Here is a 12572-nt window from a genome sequence, read left to right as displayed (position 1 = left end):
CCCGGCCACCGCAGCCTCTACCTGCTGGGCTCCGGTCAGCCTTCCATCTCAGCCTTCCAAGTAGCCGAAACTACAGGCACGCCCTACCACACCCAGCTAGTTTTTGATTTATTGTAGAGATGAGGTCTCGCCAAGTTGCCCATGTAGATTTCTCCCAAAGCAAATGTGGTATGTGTCAGAGGAGGGGCCTCCACCATGTGATGTGATCTGTGCCACCCTCTCCCCACATGCCCCCCCAAGAGTATATTCCATTACTCTCAGGCTCATTTCCTGAACTCTTCTAGATAGTCCTAAATTATCCTAATAGCTGGTATTTAGCAAGTTCTTTCTCCATACACAATCCAGGGCCAAGTACTGTATGTAGATTTTGTCACTGATTTCTTGTTATACAACCCAGGTGCTATAAACATCTTGTTTTAAAGTTGGGGAAACAGAGGCACATAACAGTGAAGCAATCTGCCCAAGATCACACAACTAGCTAGTGACTGAATTGCATTCTAGCCCAACTCTGACCAATATCAGAGCCCATGGTAACCAGTGCATGATTCTATACCAGAGGAATAATTGCTGTCAAGTATGAACATATATTTTCACTCCCTATAATTACATTTAGGGAGTATTCAACCTGAAGTTTTCCATTAAAGAATGGGAGGATTAAAAATATCAGGGAAACAGGTCACAAATGACCACTGGCGTGGCTTAAATTACAATAACAATTGAATAATGCAAAACCCACTGAACTGGTTTCTTTCCCTGGTAGGGAAAAAAAAAAAAAGGCTCCACTTGAAGGAAGAGTGACCAGAATCATTTTTGGCTTAAGGCAATTTTATTTTTCTGCCCAAATATGAACACCTTTCTCCTCCCCAGGATGACTAATTTTGTGACATTCTCCACGCACCCTTGGCCAGCTCAGAGAATCATTCTGCCCTTTAGCCTCCACTCTGCAAAATGAAAACAACAGAACTCAGCTAGTTGTTGCCAGAATTTGATACAATTAATATTGATGACGACAACCTGTCTTGTGTGTATATATTGCTTTACATTTTGTAAGGCCCTCTTATATCATTTGTCTTATCCAGTTCTCACAATAGCCCTGGGGGACAGACCGGTAGGGTAGGAGGGTAGGGCTCTATTTATTTATTTTTTTTTGAGTTGGAGTTTCACTCTGTTGCCCAGCTGGAGTGCAATGGCACACTCCCGGCCACTGCAGCCTCCCCCTGCTGGGCTCCGGGTGATCCTTCCACCTCAGCCTTCCAAGTAGCCGGAACTACAGGCGCGCGCTACCACACCCAGCTAATTTTTGGTGTATTGTACAGACGAGGTCTTGCCAAGTTCCCCGGGCAGGTCTTGAACCCTCGGGCTCCGACAATCCACTTGCCTCCGCCTCCCAAAGTGCTGGGATTACAGGCTGAGCCACTGAGCCCGGCCTAGGGCTCTTTTTAATCTCTGCTTTGCTGATGAGAAAATGAGAGGAGGCCGGGCTCTGTGGCTCAGCCTGCAATCCTAACATTTGGGGAGGCCGAGGCGAGTGAATTCCCTAAGATTGCGGGTTCAAGACCAGCCTGGGCAACATGGCGAGATCTCGTCTCTACAATAAAATAAGAAATAGCCAAGCGTGGTTGCACGTGCCTGTAGTTCCAGCTACTTGGAAAACTGAGGCAGAAAGATCGCTGGAGTCTAGCAAGTCGACACTGGGGTGGCCGTGAGTGTGCCACTGCACTCCAGCCTGGGTGACAGAGCGAGACTCCAACAGGAAGGAAGGAAGGAAGGAAGGAAGGAAGGAAGGAAGGAAGGAAGGAAGAAAAGAAAGGAAGGAAGGAAGGAAGGAAGGAAATGAGAGGATATGCAGAGGTTTTGATGGAAGAATCATTCTATAACTTCAAGTGTAAGACCTTTCTGTGTTGCAAAACCCACAAAGGCTGGCAAATTTAACTACCTAACAATATTTTCAAAATTCTTTCTGACGAAAGCAAAGTCAAAGATAAATGACAAACTGAGAAAAGTATTTGCAACACCTATCATAGGCCAAAGACAATTCAAACAAATACTTGTACACGAATGTTCCTAAGTGCATCATTCACGATAGCTAAATGATAAAAGCAAGCCAAATGTTCACCAGTGGAAGAATGGATAAACAAAACACGATCTACCCATACGCTGGAGTATCATCCTACCATTTTAAAATAATGAAAGCCAGTGTGATGGCTCACATCTGTAATCCGAACAATTTGGGAGACTGAGGCAGGAAGATAATTTCAGGCCAGGAGTTTGAGACCAGCCTGGGCAACGTGACCAGACCTTGTTTCCACAAAATAAAAAATTAGCCAGGCATGGTGGTGCGTGCTTGTAGTCCCAGCTACTCGGGAAGCTGAAGTAGTTCAAGGTGGCAATAGGCTATGATCATGCCACTGCACTCCAGCCCAAGAAACAGAACGAGACCCCGTCCAAAAAAAAGGAATGAAGTACTGATACATGCTGCGGACCCTATAGCATGGAGGAAACTTCAAGACTTTATCCTAAGTGAAAGAAAGACACAGAAGGGCACTTGTGGTATGAGTCCATTTACATAAAATAACCAGAATAGAGAAATCCATAGAGACTTCTTTCTCTATGATCACAGACTGGCGGTTGCCAGGGGGTAGGGAGAGTGAGGAATCGAATGGGGGGAGGGGCAGCTTAACAGGGAGTACTGAGTCTCTTTGAGAAAGATAAAAATGTTTTAGAACTAGACAGAGGTGATGGTTGTTCAACACTGTGAATGAACTAAATGCCACTGAAGTGTACACTTTAAAACAGTTGATTTTATGTTATATGACTTTGACCCCAACAAAAAATAAGCACTAAAAAAAAAAAACCTTCAAATCTATGAGAAAAGTGCCAACAGTCCAGTAGAAAAACTAGTAAAGGATACGAACAACGCTTTACAGAAAAGGAAATACACATGAAATGTTAATCAGCCTCACTCATAATCAATATAATTCAGGCATGGCTAGAGCCAGGGACTCCAACAATGTCAACAAGACACTATGTGTCTTCCGCCAGCTCCTCACTCTGCATTCTTCTTTGGTGGTAAGCTCTCCCTATAAGATGACAAAGGTGGCCCCCGGCATCTCCAGGCTTCCATTCTCCCAGCAAAGAAGGCAGAGTCTTTCGCAGGAGTTCCAGCAAAAGTCAACTGTTCCGGGCTGGGGTTCATGGCTATCCCTGAAGCGGCTGCCGTGGCCAGGGACGTTCTGCTTGGCCAAACCTGGATAGTGGGTTTGCTCTGGAGTCGTGGGATGGGGTCAGTCCCAAACGATCCACATGGCCCTGAGAGGTAGGGAGAGTTAGCCAAGGAGGATCGAGATGCTATTCCAGAAGGAAGAAGACAAGCAAAATCAACATGTGTCTGCTATGAAAGCAGTGTCAGAAAGAAGGAAGCAGAATTCACAGGAGAGACCTGTGGAAAATGTAAGAAGAGCAGCTTGACATTATCCAGCTTTGATGTTTATGAAGTGCCTTCTCATCCATTATCTTGATCCTTACACAGCCTGTTGAAATAGGCCCTATCGTTCCCATTTTACAGATGAGGAAGTGAAGGCTGAAGGACTTCCCCAGCATCCCATGGCTAATAAATGGGAGGACTGGTCAAGAAATCAGGACACCGGACCCTGCACCTGGTGTTTGTTCCCCCAGCCATGCAGGCACCAGACTCTCCTGAGAAGCACAGCAATATACATAGGAAACTCACAGGCCTCGCTCATGCTCTGCTTTCTGGTCCCACTTCCTTAGGAAAAGGCGAGAAATTGGTCTCTTGGCCATCAGGACCTGACACTAAGTTGCTAGGTGATGCTGCAGAAGTCCCCTGACTTTCCAAAAACACTCCTATTACTCAGCCCAACTGTCCCCTTGTCCATCCAAGGACTGGGCGACTTCAGTAACAGTAATTCACAGCTGAGCCCCAGAACCCTAATTCTGGAAAAACAGAAGGAAGAACTTTCAACACTCAAGCCCTTGACTCCGTGACCAGCAGAGTCTGCTCACTCCCAACAACGATGGGGCAGTTAGTCCATGGCTTCCACTGGTTCAAGGAAGCACTTTTTCCACCCAGCGAAACCTTAGCTAGACAAACACTTGCGGCCAGCAAACACTCCTCATCTTTCACTGACTCCTCCCAGGGAAGGACAAGTGATTTAACTGATTGGTGAACTTGGGAGGAGAGACTGAATTCACCTATTAAAACTCTCTTTTCAGACCTGCCTGCATTCTGCCTCCGTGGAGGAGACCTGTGGTTCTGCCAGTACCTCTGAAAGTCTGTCTGATTTCAGGCTGGAGAGGCAGTTGGCCTTGTAGACACATACCTAAACCATGTCTTCCAATCGAACTTAGAGCTTACATTTTGGGAAGCAGAATAATAAGAACAGATTCTGGATTTGGATTTAAAGCCTGGCTCCACTGACTAGCTGTGAGACCTTGGGCAAATTGTTGACTGGTACCTAGTTGGTGCCACATAAAAGTTTGTTAAATAAATAGAAAATTTCCATTTGTCTGCCTCCTTGGTCTACCCCTCAGTTAGTCCAGAATCTGAAATGGGAAGAAAAAGGTATTAAATATTGACCCTATGAACGTCCAACACGAAAGGACTTACACCTTAAGTTTGTTTTGCTTTCTTTCTTAATTCTAAGGCATGGTATGCAATGAACTGAATGTTTGTGTCTCTCTAAAATTCATATATCAAATCCCAACCTCTCAATGTGATGGTATTTGGAGATGGGGCCTTTGGGAAATAATTAAGGTTAGATGAGGTCATGAGGGTAGGAGGGGGCCTCATGATGGACCTAGAGCCTTTTTTTTTTTTTTTTTTTTTTTTTTGAGTAGGAGTCTCACTCTGTCGACCAGGCTGGAGTGCAGTGGCACACTCACAGACTCTACCCGCTGGGCTCAGGTGATCCTTCTGCCTCAGCCTCCCAAGTAGTTGGAACTACTTGGTGATGTGCACGCCAAAAAGGCCCGGCTAATTTTTTTTATGTATTATACAGACAAGGTCTTGCCAATTTGCCCAGGCTGGTCTTGAACCCCTGGACTCAGGCAATCCTCTCGCCTCTACCTCCCAAAGTGTTGGGTTTACAGGTGTGAGTCACCACACCCGGTGGGACTAGAGCTCTTATAAGACACCAGAATGCTCATTCACACACTCCCTGCCCCTCCCATGCGGTCCTTTCTCTGCCATGTGAGGACACACTAAGAAAATGGTCATCTGCAAGCCAAGAAGAGACTCCTCTACAGAACCTGACCATGCTGGCAGTCTGATCTCAGACTTCCAGCCTCCAGAGCTGTCAGAAAATACATTTCTGGTGTTTAAGCCACCCAGTCTATGGTATTTTGTTATGGCAGCCTGAGCTGACTAAGACACTCAGGAAGCCCAAAGGACAGTTGTTTCAAAATAATAATAATAATAATAATAATAATAATGGGCAAAAGAAGGGTATAGAGAAAGTGGCTACATCAAGTGATAGGAATAGAAGATTTTTAGGAGTTCATTTACTCACTCATTAAACAAAATATATCTTAAACATGTAGTATGGTCCTAAGCATGTAGATACACACAGTCATGAATTGGACAGACATAACTCCTACTGTCATGAAGATCTCCATTTAATGGAGGAAACTAGTAAACAAGCAATTTTAATTCAATGTGATGGACAATACAGGGTTCGTGAGATCACACACAAGGGCACATGGAGGAACACAAACAGCTTCTTGGAGGTGGAAATTTCTAAGCTGAGCCTAGAAGGACAAAGAGCTGGAGATAACAAATCCAAGGGGGCAGGGGGAGGAAAGCATTCTCGGCAGGAGCCACGTTAGACGAGGTGATGATTAGTGTGGCTGAAGCCAGAGCTCAAGGTGGAGCATGGAGAGAGGTGGGGAGGTGATGATGGGCAGACACCCGAACCAGAGTGTGAAGAGTCTTCCTAGTCATGTTCATGAGTTCGGAGTTTCACTCGGGTTCTGCCAGGAGCCCCTGAAGGGAACTGACCTCATCAGATTTGCCTTTGAGGAAAAAGCGGCAATGTGGAAACCAGACTAGAATAGGCAAGACAAGGAGCTAGAAGACACTGAGAGACAAAGGGGGCTGGACAAGCTGATGCCATGTGTCATTGTACTGAAAAGGCTGGGGACTTCTCTGTATCCTTGTGTCAGTAACATCACACTCTGGATGCCATTATTGCCCCTATTTTTTCAGATGAGAAGCTGAGCTACCATCATGCAGATGGCCTCTCTCTGGGATTAACTCTGCCTCTTTCTCCATGATCCAAGACCCCGGCTTCTCGAACCTAGACAGTTTTAATAGCTCCCTGCTGGCCCCTCTGCCTCTAAGTGTACCTTCCTCCTATCTATGATCATCCCAGGAACCAGAATGAGCTTGGTTCTTGTTTGTTTGTTTGTTTGTGTTGGTTGGTTGGTTTTGTTTTGTGAGTTGGAGTCTCACTCTGTCACCCAAGCTGGAGTGCAGTGGCACCATCACGGCTCACCACAGCCTTGACCTGCTGGGCTCAAGTGATTCTCCTGTCTCAGACTCCCAAGTAGCTGGGACTACAGGCATGTGCCACCACACCTAGCTAAATTTTTAATTTTTTTGTAAAGATGAAGTCTCGCTACATTGCCTAGACTGGTCTTCAACTTCTGGGCTCAAGCAATCCTCTCGCCTCCCAGAGTGCTAGGATTACAGGCATGAGCCACCTTGCCCGGCTGAGAGTGAGTTTGTAATATGTGAATCAATTCATCACACGCCCCTTGTGACCACCCTGTAATGGCCTCCCACCACTTGGAGTTGAATGCACTTTCTTCTCCATAACCTTGCAGCATTGGGCCTCCCCCTCACTCCTGACCCCATCTCATACTTCTCTCCCTGTTGCTCCATACTGCAAGCCACACTGGCCTTCTATTTCTGGAATGCTCCAAACACTCAGTGTTCACTCAGATCCTCCCCGGATCTCGACTCATGTGTCACCTTCTCAGAGAGGCCCACCTGACCCTGACCACCCCATCCAAAGCGCAACATGAGCACATTTCCCTGTTTTATCTTTTTCGTGGCACTACCACATCTGAAGTTGTCTTATTTCGATATTCATTTGTCCACCGAATGACTGTTTCCAGACTCTCTACACCACCACCCCACTAGACCAACGTGTCCGAGAGAATTTTCTGGGACAGTGGAAACGTTCTATATCTATGCCGGACAATATAATCGCCACGAGCCACAGGTGGCCATTGGGTGCCTGAAACATAGCAAGTGTGACTGCAGAGATGAGTTTTTCATTGGACTTCATTGTGATGAGTTTAAGCATCATCGTTAATAGCTGCATATGGCTGGGGTTATTGTTTAGGCAAAGCGTTCTAGGATTTGGGCTCGAAGAAGGCAGGGACTGTGTCTGTCACTGTGGCCTCAGTGCCTAATACAGTGCCTAACATATAGTAGGTGCTCAATAAATATTCCTTGTGTGAGTAAACAAAAATATAAACAAATGAAATCCCTTCTGACTGCCTCTTGGTTCTGCTGCCCACACTCACTGGAGGCCCCGAGGCTGCCCTCCATCCGGTCGCCGGGGTTTGTGTGTGGCACTGACCTAAGGTATTTGCAGAAACACCAGGTGCCAGGGCAGCAGAGTCAATTACTCCCTCCACTGCACTCCATTTGGAGCTGAACACCCCCTGCGAGGATGTGGGGCGGTAATGAGGCCTTACCAGGCCCCAGTAAATACTGCAGCTGTTTCCTATACAGTCATTTGGGCTTTATGGAATGTGGAAGTAAGTGACTTGGCCTATAAATCCATGGGAATCGCTTTATTTGTCTATCCCTCCTCCTCCTCCTTTGTCTAATGTTGGAAGCACAAGGAGGGAGAACCAAGTCAGTGTCAGGTCAAGAGGCTGAATTCAATTAAAGCATTATTTGGGACCAATCTCTTTTAGGAAATGAAATCAGCATCGGGCTGGATAATATATTTTTTGCAAGTTAGGATCCCTCCTGGGCTCTGTTTAAGCAAAAAGATAATTCAGAACAGACATTCAGTCTGGTCTCAGATCTACCCAGTGAGGACTTAGGACGTCTACATTCTCCCATGGCAATAAGACAAAGTTATACTTGCCCCTATAATAGCCCCAAATGATGATTGAGAAAGATATAGCTCCCCAGGCCTGTAGAAAGCACCATGTTCACTGTGCCCAGGATTGAACGGGAAAAGAGCAGACACAGATGCTTGCAGACATTAACAAATATGAGACAAAAAACACAATTGTTAAGAAGTGAGATGGATTGTGCAAAAGTGGCTCAAATTGAACTTCCCAGAAAACTCACATCATGCCACATGTAGTGAATGCTCCTAGGGGATCGTTCTCAGGGATGTGAGGGAAACTCTTGTACCCACTCCGAGAAGCTGAATGTGCTCTAGTCATGGAGGGACAACTGTCCTTTCCAGGGCACATCTCTGAGAACTCTCAGCCAAATGACCTGTGATTGTGGTTCCCAAATAAGAATTAGTCTCAAGAAATCTAGAGACCAATTCTGTTATGTGAAAACATGGTCTGAGATGCTTCAGGGGAGGAAAAAAGTTGCATTTTTCCTAGTGCTTAGAAATTGTCCTTTGCCTGGGGAAGCCTTTGTGGTACAGCAGAAGACAGGGGCATGGCCACATATGCTCTCTGGACAGTAGCCAGGCTTCTGAGTATCGGGTGCCCTAAAAATTAAAATAACAGGAATCATAGTTGCCATTAAGGAAACCCCAACAATGTGCCATCTTCTGTGCAAAGTCATTTTCTACATTATCTCAGTGAATTCCTACAACAAATCCAAGACAACAAGAACTATCCCCATTCTACATGTTAAAAATGGGGGAGGAGAATTCAGAGAAGTTAACTCATATGCCATGCTGGAGAGATGCATATGGAAGGTACTGAAGGTGGCCTTTGACCAACTGAAAGCAAGAAACTGAAGCTTTCATTCAACAGCCCATGAGAAATGGAATCCTGCCAACAACCACATAAGTCAACTTGGAAGCAGATCTGCTGTGGGTCAGATTGTGCTCCTCCAGATTCATATATTGAAGTCCTAACACCCAATGTGATCATATTTGTAGATGGGGCCATTGGGAGGTAATTAGGGTTGAATAAAGTCATGGCGTAGGTGGCCTCATGATGGAATTTGTCTTTTATTTAAAAAGGCCAGAGAACTCAATCTCAACCTCTCTCTCTCTCTCTCTCTCTCTCTCTCTCTCTCTCTCTGTCTCTCCATTTCCCCTCGCCCTCTTCTGCCTTGTGCAATTGGCTATAAGCCAGGAAATTATCCCTCACCAGAACCTGACCATGCTGGCACCCTGATCTAGAACCTGGGACCGAGGGATTCCAAAACTGTGACAAAACAAATGTCTGTTTAAACCACCCAATCTATGGCATTTTTATATAGCAGCCCTGAGAGGCTAAGACAAGATCGTTCCGGTTGAGCTTTCATATGAGAACTCAGCACCAGGCACCAGCCAATATGTTGATTGCAGCCTAGTGGGAGACCCTAAACAGAGTCCCAGAGAAACCAAACCTGGATCCCTGGACCACAGAAACTCTGAGATGATAAATATGTAGTGGGTTTTTTCAAACCACTAAGCTTGAGGGTAATTTGTTACACAGCAATTAATAACTGATACCATCACACAACCCATAAAAGCCTCGTCTCTGATTCTAAATCAGGTCAACTTGGTCCCAGAACCCACTTATTTTTGCACTCCATCACACTGTGCTTCATGTTTTTCCCGTCCCTATTACCTAAAAGTTCCAATACAGGTGCCTGTTGCTCCCTGAGATAATCCCACACTGTCCCCTTTTTCTGCTGCCCCGTCAATCAGGGATAAGAACAGAATCGTTCATGCTCCAGAGGGCAGCACCACAGAGTCAAAAGATCGCAGAATTTGGAGTTAGATGATTTGGATTGGAATCCCAGCATTGCCAGCACACACCAACTGTCTGACCTTGGGCAAGTCACTTTCCCAATCTGAGTGCTCACAGATCATACCTGGAAAGGTCATTTCTTGTACAATAACTAGAAAGCCTTGATGTAGAAGGCAGTACTCTGGAGATGTTTGTGAATAAAGTCCGTTGCCCTCATCTCCCAGTCTGACATATGTCATCTCAAGGCAAGAAGAGTCAATAGACATTTCCCAAGGAGCACCAAAGTCAGACCTGCCAGTCTGGAGTCCACCAATGGATGCCATGCTCCCCAGAAGTCCTGTGCTATGAGACAGGAAAAAGGATTATTGTACAACCAGAAACAAGGACCCGGACCGTGTCCCCCACAGAGCCACATAGTTATCCTTCCCTCAAGATGTCTCCTCTGCCAATGGTGCACTCGTGCATGCCCACCTAGACTTCTGGAAACCAACTTTCATGTGGGAACTGCAAGTGCCTGTCCTCTGTGTCTTTTGCCTGGATTAAACCATTACTCGCCCACCTTACATGAGAAAGGCCTATTTGTAAATCTTCCCAAATACAACTGAATCATTCCGCCCAGACACATTTCCAGCAGCATCAGGCCGTATGGTGATGACAGGGAGTAAAGGGAGCCATCCACAAATGTGGTCTTGCTGCGAAATAGCTGCCCCAGAGAAGGCAAACGCCAAAACAGACCACATTTTGCCTCATTTCTACCCTTCAGTACCACACACTGGAATATAAGATGCCCAGACTAAATAAATTAACTCATTGCCTGTCGTGACAAGGTAATGCTTCTGGTAAATTGTTATGTGAAAAAGTAAAGTGGAAAAATGTGAAATGAAAAGAAGGAAAGAAAGAAAGAAAAACGTTGTAAGGAAATTGTTCTCAAATACTAATGTTTCAGAAACTCCTGGAGGGCTTCTTAAAACACATTGCTGGTCTACACTCCCAGAGTTTCTAATTCAGTAGATCTTGGGTAGGGCCGGAAGATTTACATGTCTAGGCTCCGCTGAGGTTGCAAGTGCTGCTCTGTTGCCCAAGCTGAAGCGCAGTGGTGTGATCATGGTTCGTTGAAGCTTTGAATTTCTGTGCTCAAGCGATCCTTCTGCCTCAGCCTCCCTTGTAGCTGAGACTACAGGCACATATCACTGGCTTTTTTTTTTTTGTAGAAATGAGATCTTGCTTTGTTGGCAAGACTGATCTTGAACTTCTGGGCTCAAGAGATCCTCCCACCTTGGCCTCCCAAAGTACTGGGATTACAGGCATGAGCCACCATGTCTAGCCAGGACAATCATTTCTAATGCTGCATGCTATTATCCTTTATTATTTAATGTTAATAATACAAGTGTATATACTTAACAATTAGAAAAAACACATTAGTAGTATTACAGAAAGAAAAAAATTCAATCTTTAAGTATATGTGTATCAAAAGAGTCATGCCTGTAATTCCAGCCCCTTGGGAGGCCAAGACAAGAGGATCGCTTGAGGCCAGGAGTTCGAGGCTGCAGTGAGCTGTGGTCACACCACAGCACTCCAGCGTGGGCAACAGAGCAAGATCCTATCTCAAAAGAAAAAAAACCATTGTGATCAGCAAAAAATTACGTATATAAAATACAAATACTATATGCACACATATACATAATACCTATAATCATAACTATGCAAAATTGGTATGTACATAAGGATATTGACCAGATAATGACACAGTAATTGAAAACAAGTAATTCAGAAGGATTTACTTGTTATATTTTTTAAGCAAGAGATTTTAAAAAACTAAACTCCTGCTTTTGTTCATGCTGCCGGTATACGCTACCTTTCCAGGAAATACCCTGCTTATACCAACAATGGCTGAAGACAAAAGCAGAGGTCTAGTGTAGCATCTAGGAGTGGCTCTGCCACCAGGATCCCCTGCAGAGGAGTTTTTGTTTTGTTTTTCTTTTGCTGCCTGGGCTTTAGACACAGGCACACACCCCCTCCAAACGCCCAAGGTGAGGGCTCCCGAGGGCTCACAGCTACAACTCTCCTCAAGCATTGCCCTGAGCCAAGGAAAGCTATCTCACCCCAGGTTATGTCCCTCCTCAGAGATACCTACATCCAAGAACTGTGAGGTGGAAGACCCCTCCCTCTTTCCTCCCTTCAGCAGGACTCCCCCCATTTCAGAAGTTCCCATGGGGTTGACTGAGGTTGCTCCAGAGCCCACTGCCCTCACAGATGTTGTGGCTAAGAGCTGTCCCATAAACCTGCCCACAAATCTATTCAGAGTCTGTGCTCCAGGGAACCTAACTTAGACCCACTGGTTTCCCCTTTTGTAAGATGTCATCAGCCCTGCTAACAAGGCAAAAGAAGCCTACCAAAGCATGATGCCCTAAGAAAAAATACAGAGTAGGATATAGCCAAGAAGTGGTAATTTACACCTCTGTCCTGTCTCAAGAATGAAAGAACAGGGCCAGGCATGATGTCTCACACCTATTGGGAGACCGAGGCAAGAAAATTACTTGAGCCCAGGAGTTCAAAACCAGCCTGGGGGACATAGCAAGATCCCTACAAAAAAAAATCAAAAATTAGCCAGGCATGGTGGCACACACCTGTAGTCCCAGTTTCTTGAGAAGCTGAGG

The sequence above is a fragment of the Carlito syrichta genome, unplaced genomic scaffold (genome assembly GCF_000164805.1).
Source record: "Carlito syrichta isolate Samal-C Ts95f unplaced genomic scaffold, Tarsius_syrichta-2.0.1 Scaffold312152, whole genome shotgun sequence".
Classification (NCBI taxonomy): Eukaryota; Metazoa; Chordata; class Mammalia; order Primates; family Tarsiidae; genus Carlito; species Carlito syrichta.
Note: the sequence above shows the minus strand (reverse complement) of the source record.